The sequence below is a fragment of the Schistocerca gregaria genome, chromosome 1 (genome assembly GCF_023897955.1).
Source record: "Schistocerca gregaria isolate iqSchGreg1 chromosome 1, iqSchGreg1.2, whole genome shotgun sequence".
In the NCBI taxonomy this organism is placed as follows: Eukaryota; Metazoa; Arthropoda; class Insecta; order Orthoptera; family Acrididae; genus Schistocerca; species Schistocerca gregaria.
In genome coordinates this window covers 52,409,885-52,429,870 of record NC_064920.1, presented here as the reverse complement: position 1 = coordinate 52,429,870, position 19,986 = coordinate 52,409,885, and positions in this window count along the sequence as shown.

The window sequence follows — 19,986 nt, the reverse complement described above, 5'->3', positions numbered from 1 at the left end:
TAGCTTTGCACACGATAAATATAATCGTTTCAGAGAGAAGAGGTTCAGATGTGACGATCTGGCATGAAGTTGATTCTCTAGCAAATGATGAAAACGTGTGGATTTCTCAGGTTTTTACTACATATTAACACTTTTCACATTCTCCCATGCGACGTGGGTGCTAGACCTCCCCTTATGGAAAATCGTAAGGTCCTAGCTCATGTCCAAGGCACCAAAGCCGGCTCAGAAGCCCACAATCGATAATTGAAACTTCAATTGTACTTCCTCCTATTGGCTATTAAATCAACTTAGAAGTTTCTTCTGTGTTCTACTATGGTGCGTATAGTATCTCCGCATACCACAGCTCGCGAAATAGCTTTGCACACGATAAATATAATCGTTTCAGAGAGAAGAGCTTCAAATGTGACGTTCTCGCATGAAGTTGATTCGATAGCGAATGACGAAAATGTGTGGATTTCTCAGGTTTTCACTACATATGAACACTTTTCACATTCTCCCATGCGACGTGGGTTCTAGACCTCACTTTATGCAAAATCGTAAGGTCCTAGCTCATGTCCAAGGCACCAAAGCCGGCTAAAATGTCAATAATCGATAATTAAAACTTGAATTGTACTGGCTGTTACTGGCTATTACATCAACTTAGAAGATTCTTCTGTGTTCTACTATAGTGCGTATAGTGTCTCCGGATACCACAGCACGCGACATAACTTTGCACACGATACATACAATCTTTTAAGAGAGTAGAGCGGCGAGTATGATGATCTGGCATGAAACTGATTCGATAACAAATGACGATAACGTGCGGATTTCTCAGGTTTTACTACATATGAACACTTTTCACATTCTCCCAAGCAACGTGGGTGGTAGACCTCCCTACATGCAAACTCTTAAGGTCCTACGTCTTGTCAAAGGCACCAAAGCCGGCTAAAAAGTCAGTAATCGATAATTAAAACTTGAATTGTACTGGCTCTTACTGGCTATTACATCAACTTAGAAGCTTTTTCTGTGTTCTACTATGGTTCGTATAGTGTCTCCGCCTACCACAGCACGCGACATAGCTTTACAAACGACAAATATAATCGTTTCAGAGAGAAGAGCGGCAAATGTGACGATCTGGCATGAAATTTATTCGATAGAAATGATGAAAACGTGCGGATTTCTCAGGTTTTACTACATATGAACTCTTTTCACATTCTCTCGCGCAACGTGTTTGCTAGACCTCGCCTCATGCAAAATCGTAAGGTCCTTGCTCATGTGCAAGGCACCAAAGCCGTGTATAAAGTCGACAATCGATAACAAAAGCTTGAATTGTACTGCCTCTTACTGGCTATTACATCAACTTAGAAGACTCTTCTTTGTTCTACTATGTTGCGTATAGTGTTTCCGCATACCACAGCACTCGACATAGCTTTGCACACGATAAATATAATAGTTTCAGAGAGAAGAGCGGCAAATGTGACGTTCTGGCATGCAGTTGATTCGAAAGCAAATGACGAAAACGTGCAGATTTCCCAGGTTTTTACTACATATGAATAATTTTCACATTCTCCCGTGCATCGAGGGTGCTAGAACTCCCTTCATGCAAAATCGTAAGGTCCTAGCTCATGTCCAAGGCACCAAAGCCGTCTAAAAAGTCAATAATCGATAACTAAAACTTGAATTGTACTGCTTCTTACTGGCTATTACATCAACTTAGAAGCCTCTTCTGTGTTCTTCTATGGTGCATATAGTGTCTCCGCAAACCACAGCTCGCGATATAGCTTTGCACACGATAAATATAATCGTTTCAGAGAGAAGAGGTTCAGATGTGACGATCCGGCATGAAGTTGATTCTCCAGCAAATGACGAAACCGTGTGGATTTCTCAGGTTTTTACTACACATTAACACTTTTCACATTCTCCCATGCGACGTGGGTGCTAGACCTACCTTATGCAAAATCGTAAGGTCCTAGCTCATGTCCAAGGCACCAAAGCCGGCTCAGAAGCCCACAATCGATAATTGAAACTTCAATTGTACTTCCTCCTATTGGCTATTAAATCAACTTAGAAGTTTCTACTGTGTTCTACTATGGTGCGTATAGTATCTCCGCATACCACAGCTCGCGAAATAGCTTTGCACACGATAAATATAATCGTTTCAGAGAGAAGAGCTTCAAATGTGATGTTCTGGCATGAAGTTGATTCTCCAGCAAACGACGAAAACGTGTGGATTTCTCAGGTTTTTTACTACATATGAAGACTTTTCACATTCTCCCATGCGACGTGGGTGCTAGACCTCCCTTTATGCAAAATCTTAAGGTCCTAGCTCATGTCCAAGGTACCAAAGCCGTCTAAAAAGTCAATAATCGATAGCTAAAATTTTAATTGTACTGCCCCTTACTATCTGTTACATCAACTTTCAAGCTTCTTCTGTGTTCTGCTATGGTGCGTATAGTGCCTCCGCATACCACAGCACGCTACATAGCGTTGCACACGATAAATATAATCGTTTCAGAGAGAAGAGGGGCAAATGCGACGTTCTGGCATGAAGTTGATTCGATAGCGAATGACGAAAAGGTATCGATTTCTCAGGTTTTCACTACATATGAACACTTTTCACATTCTCCCGGGCAATGTGGGTGCTAGAACTCCCTTCATGGAAAATCTTAAGGTCCTAGCTGATGTCCAAGGCACCAAAGCCGGCTAAAAAGTCAATAATCGATAACCAAAACTTGATTTGTACTGGCTGTTGCTGGCTATTACATAAACTTAGAAGATTCTTCTGTGTTGTACTATGGTGCGGATCGTGTCTCCGCATACCACAGCACGCGACATATCTTTGCACACGATAAATGTAATCTTTTAAGAAAGAAGTGCGGCAAGTATGATGATCTGGCATGAAATTGATTCGATAGCAAATGATGATAACTTGCGGATTTCTCAGGTTTTACTACATATGAACACTTTTCACATTCTCCCATGCAACGTGGGTGCTAGACCTCCCTTCATGCAAACTCTTAAGGTCCTACCTCTTGTCAAAGGCACCAAAGACGGCAAAAAAGTCAATAATCGATAACTACGACTTGAATTGTACTGCCTCTTACTGGCTATTACATCATCTTAGAAGCTTTTTCTGTGTTCTACCATGGTGTGTATAGTGTCTCCGCCTACCACAGCACGCGACATAGCTTTACAAACGACTAATATTATCGTTTCAGAGAGAAGAGCGGCAAATGTGACGATCTGGCATGAAATTTATTCGATAGAAAAGATGAAAACGTGCGGATTTCTCAGGTTTTTACTACATATGAACACTTTTCACATTCTCTCGTGCAACGTGTTTGCTAGACCTCGCCTCATGCAAAATCGTAAGGTCCTTGCTCATGTGCAAGGCACCAAAGCCGTGTATAAAGTCGATAATCGATAACAAAAACTTGAATTGTACTGCCTCTTACTGGCTATTACATCAACTTAGAAGACTCTTCTTTGTTCTACTATGTTGCGTATAGTGTTTCCGCATACCACATCACGCGACATAGCTTTGCACACGATAAAAGTAATAGTTTCAGAGAGAAGAGCGGCAAATGTGACGTTCTGGCATGCAGTTGATTCGATAGCAAATGACGAAAACGTGCAGATTTCTCAGGTTTTTACTACATATGAATAATTTTCACATTCTCCCGTGCAACGAGGGTTCTAGAACTCCCTTCATGCAAAATCGTAAGGTCCTAGCCCATGACCAAGGCACCAAAGCCGTCTAAAAAGTCAATAATCGATAACTAAAACTTGAATTGTACTGCTTCTTACTGGCTATTACATCAACTTAGAAGCCGCTTCAGTGTTCTTCTATGGTGCATATAGTGTCTCCGCAAACCACAGCTCGCGATATAGCTTTGCACACGATAAATGTAATCGTTTCAGAGAGAAGAGGTTCAGATGTGACGATCTGGCATGTAGTTCATTCTCCAGCAAATGACGAAAACGTGTGGATTTCTCAGGTTTTTACTACATATTAACACTTTTCACATTCTCCCATGCGACGTGGGTGCTAGACCTCCCTTATGCAAAATCGTAAGGTCCTAGCTCATGTCCAAGGCACCAAAGCCGGCTCATAAGTCCACAATCGATAATTGAAACTTCAATTGTACTTCCTCCAATTGGCTATTAAATCAACTTAGAAGTTTCTTCTGTGTTCTACTATGGTGCGTATAGTATCTCCGCATACCACAGCTCGCGAAATAGCTTTGCACACGATAAATATAATCGTTTCAGAGAGAAGAGCTTGAAATGTGACGTTCTGGCATGAAGTTGATTCTCCAGCAAACGACGAAAACGTGTGGATTTCTCAGGTTTTTTACTACATATGAAGACTTTTCACATTCTCCCATGCGACGTGGGTGCTAGACCTCCCTTTATGCAAAATCTTAAGGTCCCAGCTCATGTCCAAGGTACCAAAGCCGTCTAAAAAGTCAATAATCGATAGCTAAAATTTTAATTGTACTGCCTCTTACTATCTGTTACATCAACTTTCAAGCTTCTTCTGTGTTCTGCTATGGTGCGTATAGTGCCTCCGCATACCACAGCACGCTACATAGCGTTGCACACGATAAATATAATCGTTTCAGAGAGAAGAGGGGCAAATGCGACGTTCTGGCATGAAATTGATTCGATAGCGAATGACGAAAATGTATGGATTTCTCAGGTTTTCACTACATATGAACACTTTTCACATTCTCCCGGGCAATGTGGGTGCTAGAACTCCCTTCATGGAAAATCTTAAGGTCCTAGCTGATGTCCAAGGCACCAAAGCCGGCTAAAAAGTCAATAATCGATAACCAAAACTTGATTGGTACTGGCTGTTGCTGGCTATTACATCAACTTAGAAGATTCTTCTGTGTTGTACTATGGTGCGGATCGTGTCTCCGCATACCACAGCACGCGACATAACTTTGCACATGATAAATGTAATCTTTTAAGAAAGAAGTGCGGCAAGTATGATGATCTGGCATGAAATTGATTCTCCAGCAAATGACGAAAACGTGTGGATTTCTCAGGTTTTTACTACATATTAACACTTTTCACATTCTCCCATGCGACGTGGGTGCTAGACCTCCCTTTATGCAAAATCTTAAGGTCCTAGCTCATGTCCAAGGCACCAAAGCCGGCTCAGAAGTCCACAATCGATAACTGAAACTTCAATTGTACTTCCTCCCATTGGCTACTAAATCAACTTAGAAGCTTTTTCTGTGTTCTACTATGGTGCGTATAGTATCTCCGCATACCACAGCACGCGAAATAGCTTTGCACACGATAAATATAATCATTTCAGAGAGAAGAGCTTCAAATGTGACGTTCTGGCATGAAGTTGATTCTCCAGCAAATGACGAAAACGTGTGGATTTCTCAGGTTTTTACTACATATTAACACTTTTCACATTCCCCCATGCGACGTGGGTGCTAGACCTCCCTTTTTGCAAAATCTTAAGGTCCTAGCTCATGTCCAAGGCACCATAGCCGGCTCAGAAGTCCACAATCGATAACTGAAACTTCAATTGTACTTCCTCCTATTGGCTATTAAATCAACTTAGAAGCTTCTTCTGTGTTCTACTATGGTGCGTATAGTATCTCCGCATACCACAGCACGCGAAATAGCTTTGCACACGATACATATAATCGTTTCAGAGAGAAGAGCTTCAAATGCGTCGTTCTGGCAAGAAGTTGATTCGATAGCGAATGACGAAAATGTATCGATTTCTCAGGTTTTCACTACATATGAACACTTTTCACATTCTCCCATGCGACGTGGGTTCTAGACCTCACTTTATGCAAAACCTTAAGGTCCTAGCTCATGTCCAAGGCACCAAAGCCGGCTAAAATGTCAATAATCGATAACTAAAACTTGAATTGTACTGGCTGTTACTGGCTATTATATCAACTTAGAAGATCCTTCTGTGTTCTACTATGGTGCGTATAGTATCTCCGCATACCACAGCACGCGAAATAGCTTTGCACACGATAAATATAATCGTTTCAGAGAGAAGAGCGGCAAGTGTGACGACCAGGCATGAGGTTGATTCTCCAGCAAATGACGAAAACGTGTGGATTTCTCAGGATTTTACTACATATTAACACTTTTCACATTCTCCCATGCGACGTGGGTGCTAGACCTCCCTTTATGCAAACTCTTAAGCTCCTACCTCTTGTCAAAGGCACCAAAGCCGGCTAAAAAGTCAGTAATCGATAACTAAAACTTGAATTGTACTGCCTCTTACTGGCTATTACATCAACTTAGAAGCTTTTTCTGTGTTCTACTATGGTGCGTGTAGTGTCTCCGCCTACCATAGCACGCGACATAGCTTTACAAACGACAAATATAATCGATTCAGAGAGAAGAGCGGCAAATGCGACGTGGGTGCTAGACCTCCCTTTATGCAAAATCTTAAGATCCTACCTCATGTCAAAGGCACCAAAGCCGGCTCAGAAGTCCACAATCGATAACAGAAACTTCAATTGTACTTCCTCCTATTGGCTATTAAATCAACTTAGAAGCTTCTTCTGTGTTCTACTATGGTGCGTATAGTATCTCAGCATACCACAGCACGCGAAATAGCTTTGCACACGATAAATATAATCGTTTCAGAGAGAAGAGCTTCAAATAAGACGTTCTGGCATGAAGTTGATTCTCCAGCAAATGACGAAAACGTGTGGATTTCTCACGTTTTTACTACATATTAACACTTTTCACATTCTCCCATACAACGTGGGTGCTAGGCCTCCCTTCATGCAAAATGTTAAGGTCCTAGCTCATGTCCAAGGCACCAAAGCCGTCTAAAAAGTCATTAATCGATAACTAAAACTTGAATTGTGCTACCCCTTACTGGCTATTACATTAAGTTATAAGCTTCCTCTGTGTTCTACTATGGTGCGTATAGTATCTTCGCATACCACAGCACGCGAAATAGCATTGCACACGATAAATATAATCGTTTCAGAGAGAAGAGCTTCAAATGCGTCGTTCTGGCATGAAGTTGATTCGATAGCGAATGACGAAAATGTATGGATTTCTCAGGTTTTCACTACATATGAACACTTTTCACATTCTCCCATGCGACGTGGGTTGTAGACCTCACTTTATGCAAAATCTTAAGGTCCTAGCTGATGTCCAAGGCACCAAAGCCGGCTAAAAAGTCAATAATCGATAACTAAATCTTGAATTGTACTGGCTGTTGCTGGGTATTACATCAAATTAGAACATTCTTCTGTGTTCTACTATGTTGCGTATAGTGTTTACGCATACCACAGCACGCGACATAGCTTTGCACACGATAAATATAATAGTTTCAGAGAGAAGAGCGGCAAATGTGATATTCTGGCATGCAGTTGATTCGATAGCAAATGACGAAAACGTGCAGATTTCTCGTGTTTTTACTACATATGAATAAATTTCACATTCTCCCGTGCAACGAGGGTGCTAGAACTCCCTTCATGCAAAATCTTAAGATCCTAGCTCATGTCCAAGGCACCAAAGCCGTCTAAAAAGTCAATAATCGATTACTAAAACTGGAATTGTACTGCTTCTTACTGGCCATTACATCAACTTAGAAGCCTCTTCTGTATTCTTCTATGGTGCGTATAGTATCTCCGCATACCACAGCACGCGAAATAGCTTTGCACACGATAAATATAATCGTTTCAGAGAGAAGAGCTTCAAATGTGACGTTCTGGCATGAAGTTGATTCTCCAGCAAATGAGGAAAACGTGTGGATTTCTCAGGTTTTTACTACATATTAACACTTTTCACATTCTCCCATGCGACGTGGGTGCTAGACCTCCCTTTATGCAAAAGGTCCTAGCTCATGTCCAAGGCACCATAGCCCGCTCAGAAGTCCACAATCGATAACTGAAACTTCAATTGTACTTCCTCCTATTGGCTATCAAATCAACTTAGAAGCTTCTTTTGTGTTCTACTATGGTGCGTATAGTACCTCCGCATACCACAGCACGCGAAATAGCTTTGCAGACGATAAATATAATCGTTTCAGAGAGAAGAGCGGCAAGTGTGACGACCAGGCATGAGGTTGATTCTCCAGCAAATGACGAAAACGTGTGGATTTCTCAGGATTTTACTACATATTAACACTTTTCACATTCTCCCATGCGACGTGGGTGCTAGACCTCCCTTTATGCAAACTCTTAAGCTCCTACCTCTTGTCAAAGGCACCAAAGCCGGCTAAAAAGTCAATAATCGATAACTAAAACTTGAATTGTACTGGCTGTTACTGGCTATTACATCAACTTAGAAGCTTTTTCTGTGTTCTACTATGGTGCGTGTAGTGTCTCCGCCTACCATAGCACGCGACATAGCTTTACAAACGACAAATATAATCGTTTCAGAGAGAAGAGCGGCAAATGTGACGATCTGGCATGAAATTTATTCGATAGCCAATGATTAAAACGTGCGGATTTCTCAGGGTTTTACTACATATGAACACTTTTCACATTGTCTCGTGCAACGAGGGTGCTAGACCTCGCTTCATGGAAAATCGTAAGGTCCTTGCTCATGTCCAAGGCACCAAAGCCGTCTAGAAAGTCAATAATCGATAACTAAAACTTGAATAGTACTGCCTCTTACTGGCTATTACATCAATTTAGAAGCTTCTGTGTTCTACTATGGTGCGTATAGTGTCTCCGCATACCACAGCACGCGACATAGCTATGCACATGATAATTATAATCGTTTCAGAGAGAAGAGCGGCAAGTGTGACGACCAGGCATGAGGTTGATTCGATAGCAAATGTCGAAAACGTTCGGATTTCTCAGGTTTTTACTACATATGAACACATTTCACATTCTCCCCTTGCAACGTGGGTGCTAGGCCTCCCTTCCTGCAAAATGGTAAGGTCCTAGCTCATGTGCAATTCACCAAAGCCGTCTAAAAAGTCATTAATCGATAACTAAAACTTGAATTGTGCTACCCCTTACTGGCTATTACATTAAGTTATAAGCTTCTTCTGTGTTCTACTATGGTGCGTATAGTATCTCCGCATACCACATCACGCGAAATAGCTTTGCACACGATAAATATAATCGTTTCAGAGAGAAGAGCTTCAAATGCGACGTTCTGGCATGAAGTTGATTCGATAGCGAATGACGAAAATGTATGGATTTCTCAGGTTTTCACTACATATGAACACTTTTCACATTCTCCCATGCGACGTGGGTTCTAGACCTCACTTTATGCAAAATCTTAAGGTCCTAGCTCATGTCCAAGGCACCAAAGCCGGCTAAAATGTCAATAATCGATAACTAAAACTTGAATTGTTCTGGCTGTTACTGGCTATTACACCAACCTAGAAGATTCTTCTGTGTTCTACTATGGTGCGTATAGTGTCTCCGCATACCACAGCACGCGACATAACTTTGCACACGATAAGTATAATCTTTTAAGAGAGAAGAGCGGCGAGTATGATGATCTGTCATGAAACTGATTCGATAACAAATGACGATAACGTGCGGATTTCTCAGGTTTTACTACATATGAACACTTTTCACATTCTCCCATGCAACGTGGGTGGTAGACCTCCCTTCATGCAAACTCTTAAGGTCCTACCTCTTGTCAAAGGCACCAAAGCCGGCTAAAAAGTCAGTAATCGATAATTAAAAATTGAATTGTACTGCCTCTTACTGGCTATTACATCAACTTAGAAGCTTTTTCTGTGTTCTACTATGGTGCGTGTAGTGTCTCCGACTACCATAGCACGCGACATAGCTTTACAAACGACAAATATAATCGTTTCAGAGAGAAGAGCGGCAAATGTGACGATCTGGCATGAAGTTGATTCTCCAGCAAATGACGAAAACGTGTGGATTTCTCAGGATTTTACTACATATTAACACTTTTCACATTCTCCCATGCGACGTGGGTGCTAGACCTCCCTTTATGCAAAATCGTAAGATCCTAGCTCATGTCAAAGGCACCACAGCCGGCTCAGAAGTCCACAATCGATAACAGAAACTTCAATTGTACTTCCTCCTATTGGCTATTAAATCAACTTAGAAGCTTCTTCTGTGTTCTACTATGGTGCGTATAGTATCTCCGCATACCACAGCACGCGAAATAGCTTTGCACACGATAAATATAATCGTTTCAGAGAGAAGAGCTTCAAATAAGTCGTTCTGGCATGAAGTTGATTCTCCAGCAAATGACGAAAACGTGTGGATTTCTCACGTTTTTACTACATATTAACACTTTTCACATTCTCCCATGCAACGTGGGTGCTAGGCCTCCCTTCATGCAAAATGTTAAGGTCCTAGCTCATGTCCAAGGCACCAAAGCCGTCTAAAAAGTCATTAATCGATAACTAAAACTTGAATTGTGCTACCCCTTACTGGCTATTACATTAAGTTATAAGCTTCCTCTGTGTTCTACTATGGTGCGTATGGTATCTCCGCATACTACAGCACGCGAAATAGCATTGCACACGATAAATATAATCGTTTCAGAGAAAAGAGCTTCAAATGCGTCGTTCTGGCATGAAGTTGATTCGATGGCGAATGACGAAAGTGTATGGATTTCTTAGGTTTTCACTACATATGAACACTTTTCACATTCTCCCATGCGACGTGGGTTCTAGACCTCACTTTATGCAAAATCTTAAGGTCCTAGCTCATGTCCAAGGCACCAAAGCCGGCTAAAATGTCAATAATCGATAACTAAAACTTGAATTGTACTGGGTGTTACTGGCTATTATATCAACTTAGAAGATCCTTCTGTGTTCTACTATGGTGCGTATAGTGTCTCCGCATACCACAGCACGCGACATAACTTTGCACACGATAAATATAATCTTTTAAGAGAGAAGAGCGGCGAGTATGATGACCTGGCATGAAACTGATTCGATAACAAATGACGATAACGTGCGGATATCTCGGGTTTTACTACATATGAACACTTTTCACATTCTCCCATGCAACGTGGGTGCTAGACCTCCCTTCATGCAAACTCTTAAGGTCCTACCTCTTGTCAAAGGCAGCAAAGCCGGCTAAAAAGTCAGTAATCGATAACTAAAAGTTGAATTGTACTGGCTGTTACTGGCTATTACATCAACTTAGAAGCTTTTTCTGTGTTCTACTATGGTGCGTGTAGTGTCTCCGCCTACCATAGCACGCGACATAGCTTTACAAACGACAAATATAATCGTTTCAGAGAGAAGAGCGGCAAATGTGACGATCTGGCATGAAATTTATTCGATAGCCAATGATTAAAACGTGCGGATTTCTCAGGGTTTTACTACATATGAACACTTTTCACATTGTCTCGTGCAACGTGGGTGCTAGACCTCGCTTCATGCAAAATCGTAAGGTCCTTGCTCATGTCCAAGGCACCAAAGCCGTCTAGAAAGTCAATAATCGATAACTAAAACTTGAATTGTACTGCCTCTTACTGGCTATTACATCAATTTAGAAGCTTCTGTGTTCTACTATGGTGCGTATAGTGTCTCCGCATACCACAGCACGCGACATAGCTATGCACATGATAATTATAATCGTTTCAGAGAGAAGAGCGGCAAGTGTGACGACCAGGCATGAGGTTGATTCGATAGCAAATGTCGAAAACGTTCGGATTTCTCAGGTTTTTACTACATATGAACACATTTCACATTCTCCCCTTGCAACGTGGGTGCTAGGCCTCCCTTCCTGCAAAATGGTAAGGTCCTAGCTCATGTGCAATTCACCAAAGCCGTCTAAAAAGTCATTAATCGATAACTAAAACTTGAATTGTGCTACCCCTTACTGGCTATTACATTAAGTTATAAGCTTCTTCTGTGTTCTACTATGGTGCGTATAGTATCTCCGCATACCACATCACGCGAAATAGCTTTGCACACGATAAATATAATCGTTTCAGAGAGAAGAGCTTCAAATGCGACGTTCTGGCATGAAGTTGATTCGATAGCGAATGACGAAAATGTATGGATTTCTCAGGTTTTCACTACATATGAACACTTTTCACATTCTCCCATGCGACGTGGGTTCTAGACCTCACTTTATGCAAAATCTTAAGGTCCTAGCTCATGTCCAAGGCACCAAAGCCGGCTAAAATGTCAATAATCGATAACTAAAACTTGAATTGTTCTGGCTGTTACTGGCTATTACACCAACCTAGAAGATTCTTCTGTGTTCTACTATGGTGCGTATAGTGTCTCCGCATACCACAGCACGCGACATAACTTTGCACACGATAAGTATAATCTTTTAAGAGAGAAGAGCGGCGAGTATGATGATCTGTCATGAAACTGATTCGATAACAAATGACGATAACGTGCGGATTTCTCAGGTTTTACTACATATGAACACTTTTCACATTCTCCCATGCAACGTGGGTGGTAGACCTCCCTTCATGCAAACTCTTAAGGTCCTACCTCTTGTCAAAGGCACCAAAGCCGGCTAAAAAGTCAGTAATCGATAATTAAAAATTGAATTGTACTGCCTCTTACTGGCTATTACATCAACTTAGAAGCTTTTTCTGTGTTCTACTATGGTGCGTGTAGTGTCTCCGACTACCATAGCACGCGACATAGCTTTACAAACGACAAATATAATCGTTTCAGAGAGAAGAGCGGCAAATGTGACGATCTGGCATGAAGTTGATTCTCCAGCAAATGACGAAAACGTGTGGATTTCTCAGGATTTTACTACATATTAACACTTTTCACATTCTCCCATGCGACGTGGGTGCTAGACCTCCCTTTATGCAAAATCTTAATAACCTAGCTCATGTCAAAGGCACCACAGCCGGCTCAGAAGTCCACAATCGATAACAGAAACTTCAATTGTACTTCCTCCTATTGGCTATTAAATCAACTTAGAAGCTTCTTCTGTGTTCTACTATGGTGCGTATAGTATCTCCGCATACCACAGCACGCGAAATAGCTTTGCACACGATAAATATAATCGTTTCAGAGAGAAGAGCTTCAAATAAGTCGTTCTGGCATGAAGTTGATTCTCCAGCAAATGACGAAAACGTGTGGATTTCTCACGTTTTTACTACATATTAACACTTTTCACATTCTCCCATGCAACGTGGGTGCTAGGCCTCCCTTCATGCAAAATGTTAAGGTCCTAGCTCATGTCCAAGGCACCAAAGCCGTCTAAAAAGTCATTAATCGATAACTAAAACTTGAATTGTGCTACCCCTTACTGGCTATTACATTAAGTTATAAGCTTCCTCTGTGTTCTACTATGGTGCGTATGGTATCTCCGCATACTACAGCACGCGAAATAGCATTGCACACGATAAATATAATCGTTTCAGAGAAAAGAGCTTCAAATGCGTCGTTCTGGCATGAAGTTGATTCGATAGCGAATGACGAAAGTGTATGGATTTCTTAGGTTTTCACTACATATGAACACTTTTCACATTCTCCCATGCGACGTGGGTTCTAGACCTCACTTTATGCAAAATCTTAAGGTCCTAGCTCATGTCCAAGGCACCAAAGCCGGCTAAAATGTCAATAATCGATAACTAAAACTTGAATTGTACTGGGTGTTACTGGCTATTATATCAACTTAGAAGATCCTTCTGTGTTCTACTATGGTGCGTATAGTGTCTCCGCATACCACAGCACGCGACATAACTTTGCACACGATAAATATAATCTTTTAAGAGAGAAGAGCGGCGAGTATGATGACCTGGCATGAAACTGATTCGATAACAAATGACGATAACGTGCGGATATCTCGGGTTTTACTACATATGAACACTTTTCACATTCTCCCATGCAACGTGGGTGCTAGACCTCCCTTCATGCAAACTCTTAAGGTCCTACCTCTTGTCAAAGGCAGCAAAGCCGGCTAAAAAGTCAGTAATCGATAACTAAAAGTTGAATTGTACTGGCTGTTACTGGCTATTACATCAACTTAGAAGCTTTTTCTGTGTTCTACTATGGTGCGTGTAGTGTCTCCGCCTACCATAGCACGCGACATAGCTTTACAAACGACAAATATAATCGTTTCAGAGAGAAGAGCGGCAAATGTGACGATCTGGCATGAAATTTATTCGATAGCCAATGATTAAAACGTGCGGATTTCTCAGGGTTTTACTACATATGAACACTTTTCACATTGTCTCGTGCAACGTGGGTGCTAGACCTCGCTTCATGCAAAATCGTAAGGTCCTTGCTCATGTCCAAGGCACCAAAGCCGTCTAGAAAGTCAATAATCGATAACTAAAACTTGAATTGTACTGCCTCTTACTGGCTATTACATCAATTTAGAAGCTTCTGTGTTCTACTATGGTGCGTATAGTGTCTCCGCATACCACAGCACGCGACATAGCTATGCACATGATAATTATAATCGTTTCAGAGAGAAGAGCGGCAAGTGTGACGACCAGGCATGAGGTTGATTCGATAGCAAATGTCGAAAACGTTCGGATTTCTCAGGTTTTTACTACATATGAACACATTTCACATTCTCCCCTTGCAACGTGGGTGCTAGGCCTCCCTTCCTGCAAAATAGTAAGGTCCTAACTCATGTGCAATTCACCAAAGCCGTCTAAAAAGTCATTAATCGATAACTAAAACTTGAATTGTGCTACCCCTTACTGGCTATTACATTAAGTTATAAGCTTCTTCTGTGTTCTACTATGGTGCGTATAGTATCTCCGCATACCACATCACGCGAAATAGCTTTGCACACGATAAATATAATCGTTTCAGAGAGAAGAGCTTCAAATGCGACGTTCTGGCATGAAGTTGATTCGATAGCGAATGACGAAAATGTATGGATTTCTCAGGTTTTCACTACATATGAACACTTTTCACATTCTCCCATGCGACGTGGGTTCTAGACCTCACTTTATGCAAAATCTTAAGGTCCTAGCTCATGTCCAAGGCACCAAAGCCGGCTAAAATGTCAATAATCGATAACTAAAACTTGAATTGTTCTGGCTGTTACTGGCTATTACATCAACCTAGAAGATTCTTCTGTGTTCTACTATGGTGCGTATAGTGTCTCCGCATACCACAGCACGCGACATAACTTTGCACACGATAAGTATAATCTTTTAAGAGAGAAGAGCGGCGAGTATGATGATCTGTCATGAAACTGATTCGATAACAAATGACGATAACGTGCGGATTTCTCAGGTTTTACTACATATGAACACTTTTCACATTCTCCCATGCAACGTGGGTGGTAGACCTCCCTTCATGCAAACTCTTAAGGTCCTACCTCTTGTCAAAGGCACCAAAGCCGGCTAAAAAGTCAGTAATCGATAATTAAAAATTGAATTGTACTGCCTCTTACTGGCTATTACATCAACTTAGAAGCTTTTTCTGTGTTCTACTATGGTGCGTGTAGTGTCTCCGACTACCATAGCACGCGACATAGCTTTACAAACGACAAATATAATCGTTTCAGAGAGAAGAGCGGCAAATGTGACGATCTGGCATGAAGTTGATTCTCCAGCAAATGACGAAAACGTGTGGATTTCTCAGGATTTTACTACATATTAACACTTTTCACATTCTCCCATGCGACGTGGGTGCTAGACCTCCCTTTATGCAAAATCGTAAGATCCTAGCTCATGTCAAAGGCACCACAGCCGGCTCAGAAGTCCACAATCGATAACAGAAACTTCAATTGTACTTCCTCCTATTGGCTATTAAATCAACTTAGAAGCTTCTTCTGTGTTCTACTATGGTGCGTATAGTATCTCCGCATACCACAGCACGCGAAATAGCTTTGCACACGATAAATATAATCGTTTCAGAGAGAAGAGCTTCAAATAAGTCGTTCTGGCATGAAGTTGATTCTCCAGCAAATGACGAAAACGTGTGGATTTCTCACGTTTTTACTACATATTAACACTTTTCACATTCTCCCATGCAACGTGGGTGCTAGGCCTCCCTTCATGCAAAATGTTAAGGTCCTAGCTCATGTCCAAGGCACCAAAGCCGTCTAAAAAGTCATTAATCGATAACTAAAACTTGAATTGTGCTACCCCTTACTGGCTATTACATTAAGTTATAAGCTTCCTCTGTGTTCTACTATGGTGCGTATGGTATCTCCGCATACTACAGCACGCGAAATAGCATTGCACACGATAAATATAATCGTTTCAGAGAAAAGAGCTTCAAATGCGTCGTTCTGGCATGAAGTTGATTCGATAGCGAATGACGAAAGTGTATGGATTTCTTAGGTTTTCACTACATATGAACACTTTTCACATTCTCCCATGCGACGTGGGTTCTAGACCTCACTTTATGCAAAATCTTAAGGTCCTAGCTCATGTCCAAGGCACCAAAGCCGGCTAAAATGTCAATAATCGATAACTAAAACTTGAATTGTACTGGGTGTTACTGGCTATTATATCAACTTAGAAGATCCTTCTGTGTTCTACTATGGTGCGTATAGTGTCTCCGCATACCACAGCACGCGACATAACTTTGCACACGATAAATATAATCTTTTAAGAGAGAAGAGCGGCGAGTATGATGACCTGGCATGAAACTGATTCGATAACAAATGACGATAACGTGCGGATATCTCGGGTTTTACTACATATGAACACTTTTCACATTCTCCCATGCAACGTGGGTGCTAGACCTCCCTTCATGCAAACTCTTAAGGTCCTACCTCTTGTCAAAGTCAGCAAAGCCGGCTAAAAAGTCAGTAATCGATAACTAAAAGTTGAATTGTACTGCATCTTACTGGCTATTACATCAACTTAGAAGCTTTTTCTGTGTTCTACTATGGTGCGTGTAGTGTCTCCGCCTACCATTGCACGCGACATAGCTTTAAAAACGACAAATATAATCGTTTCAGAGAGAAGAGCGGCAAAAGTGACGATCTGGCATGAAATTTATTCGATAGCAAATGATAAAAACGTGCGGATTTCTCAGGGTTTTACTACATATGAACACTTTTCACATTGTCTCGTGCAACGTGGGTGCTAAACCTCGCTTCATGCAAAATCGTAAGGTCCTTGCTCATGTCCAAGGCACCAAAGCCGTCTAGAAAGTCAATAATCGATAACTAAAACTTGAATTGTACTGCCTCTTACTGGCTATTACATCAACTTAGAAGCTTCTGTGTTCTACTATGGTGCGTATAGTGTCTCCGCATACCACAGCACGCGACATAGCTATGCACATGATAATTATAATCGTTTCAGAGAGAAGAGCGGCAAGTGTGACGTCCAGGCATGAAGTTGATTCGATAGCAAATGACGAAAAATTTAGGATTTCTCAGGTTTTTACTAGATATGAACACATTTCACATTCTCCTCTTGCAACGTGGGTGCTAGGCCTCCCTTCCTGCAAAATGGTAAGGTCCTAGCTCATGTCCAAGGCACCAAAGCCGTCTAAAAAGTCATTAATCGAAAACTAAAACTTGAATTGTACTGCCTTTACTGGCTATTATATCAACTTAGAAGATTCTGTGTTCTACTATGGTGTGTATATTGCCTCCGCATACCACAGCACGCGACATAGCTTTGCACATGATAAATATAATCCTATCAGAGAGAAGAGCTTCAAATGTGACGTTCTGGCATGAAGTTGATTCTCCAGCAAATGAGGAAAACGTGTGGATTTCTCAGGTTTTTACTACATATTAACACTTTTCACATTCTCCCATGCGACGTGGGTGCTAGACCTCCCTTTATGCAAAAGGTCCTAGCTCATGTCGAAGGCACCATAGCCCGCTCAGAAGTCCACAATCGATAACTGAAACTTCTATTGTACTTCCTCCTATTGGCTATCAAATCAACTTAGAAGCTTCTTTTGTGTTCTACTATGGTGCGTATAGTAACTCCGCATACCACAGCACGCGAAATAGCTTTGCAGACGATAAATATTATCGTTTCAGAGAGAAGAGCGGCAAGTGTGACGACCAGGCATGAGGTTGATTCTCCAGCAAATGACGAAAACGTGTGGATTTCTCAGGATTTTACTACATATTAACAGATTTCACATTCTCCAATGCGACGTGGCTGCTAGACCTCCCTTTATGCAAACTCTTAAGCTCCTACCTCTTGTCAAAGGCACCAAAGCCGGCTAAAAAGTCAATAATCGATAACTAAAACTTGAATTGTACTGGCTGTTACTGGCTATTACATCAACTTAGAAGATTCATCTGTGTTCTACTATTTTGCGTATAGTGTCTCCGCATACCACAGCACGCGACATAACTTTGCACACGATAAGTATAATCTTTTAACAGAGAAGAGCGGCGATGATGGTGATCTGGCATGAAACTGATTCGATAACAAATGACGATAACGTGCGGATTTCTCAGGTTTTACTACATATGAACACTTTTCACATTCTCCCATGCAACGTGGGTGCTAGACCTCCCTTCATGCAAACTCTTAAGGTCCTACCTCTTGTCAAAGGCAGCAAAGCCGGCTAAAGAGTCAGTAATCGATAACTAAAACTTGAATTGTACTGACTCTTACTGGCTATTACATCAACTTAGAAGCTTTTTATGAGTTCTACCATGGTGTTTATAGTGTCTCCGCCTAACTCAGCACGCGACATGGCTTTACAAACGACTAATATTATCGTTTCAGAGAGAAGAGCGGCAAATGTGACGATCTGGCCTGAAACTTATTCGATAGAAACGATGAAAACGTGCGGATTTCTCAGGTTTTTACTATATATGAACACTTTTCACATTCTCTCGTGGAACGTGTTTGCTAGACCTCGCCTCATGCAAAATCGTAAGGTCCTTGCTCATGTGCAAGTCACCAAAGCCGTCTATAAAGTCGATAATCGATAACAAAAACTTGAATTGTACTGGCTGTTACTGGCTATTACATCAACTTAGAAGATTCATCTGTGTTCTACTATTTTGCGTATAGTGTCTCCGCATACCACAGCACGCGACATAACTTTGCACACGATAAGTATAATCTTTTAACAGAGAAGAGCGGCGATTATGGTGATCTGGCATGAAACTGATTCGATAACAAATGACGATAACGTGCGGATTTCTCAGGTTTTACTACATATGAACACTTTTCACATTCTCCCATGCAACGTGGGTGCTAGACCTCCCTTCATGCAAACTCTTAAGGTCCTACCTCTTGTCAAAGGCAGCAAAGCCGGCTAAAAAGTCAGTAATCGATAACTAAAACTTGAATTGTACTGACTCTTACTGGCTATTACATCAACTTAGAAGCTTTTTATGAGTTCTACCATGGTGTGTATAGTGTCTCCGCCTAACTCAGCACGCGACATGGCTTTACAAACGACTAATATTATCGTTTCAGAGAGAAGAGCGGCAAATGTGACGATCTGGCCTGAAACTTATTCGATAGAAACGATGAAAACGTGCGGATTTCTCAGGTTTTTACTATATATGAACACTTTTCACATTCTCTCGTGGAACGTGTTTGCTAGACCTCGCCTCATGCAAAATCGTAAGGTCCTTGCTCATGTGCAAGGCACCAAAGCCGTCTATAAAGTCGATAATCGATAACAAAAACTTGAATTGTACTGCCTCTTACTGGGTATTACATTAACTTAGAAGACTCTTTTTTGTTCTACTATGTTGCGTATAGTGTTTCCGCATACCACAAAACGCGACATAGCTTTGCACACGATAAATAGATAAATATAATAGTTTCAGAGAGAAGAGCGGCAAATGTGACGTTCTTTCATGCAGTTGATTCGATAGCAAATGACGAAAACGTGTGGATTTCTCAGGTGTTTACTACATATTAACACTTTTCACATTCTCCCATGCGACGTGGGTGCTAGATCTCCCTTTATGCAAAATCCTAAGGTCCTAGCTCATGTCCATGGCACCAAAGCCGGCTGAGAAGTCCACAATCGATAACTGAAACTTCAATCTACTTCCTCCTATTGGCTATTAAATCAACTTAGAAGCTTCTTCTGTGTTCTACTATGGTGCGTATAGTATCTCCGCATACCACAGCACGCGAAATAGCTTTGCACACGATAAATATAATCGTTTCAGAGAGAAGAGCTTCAAATGT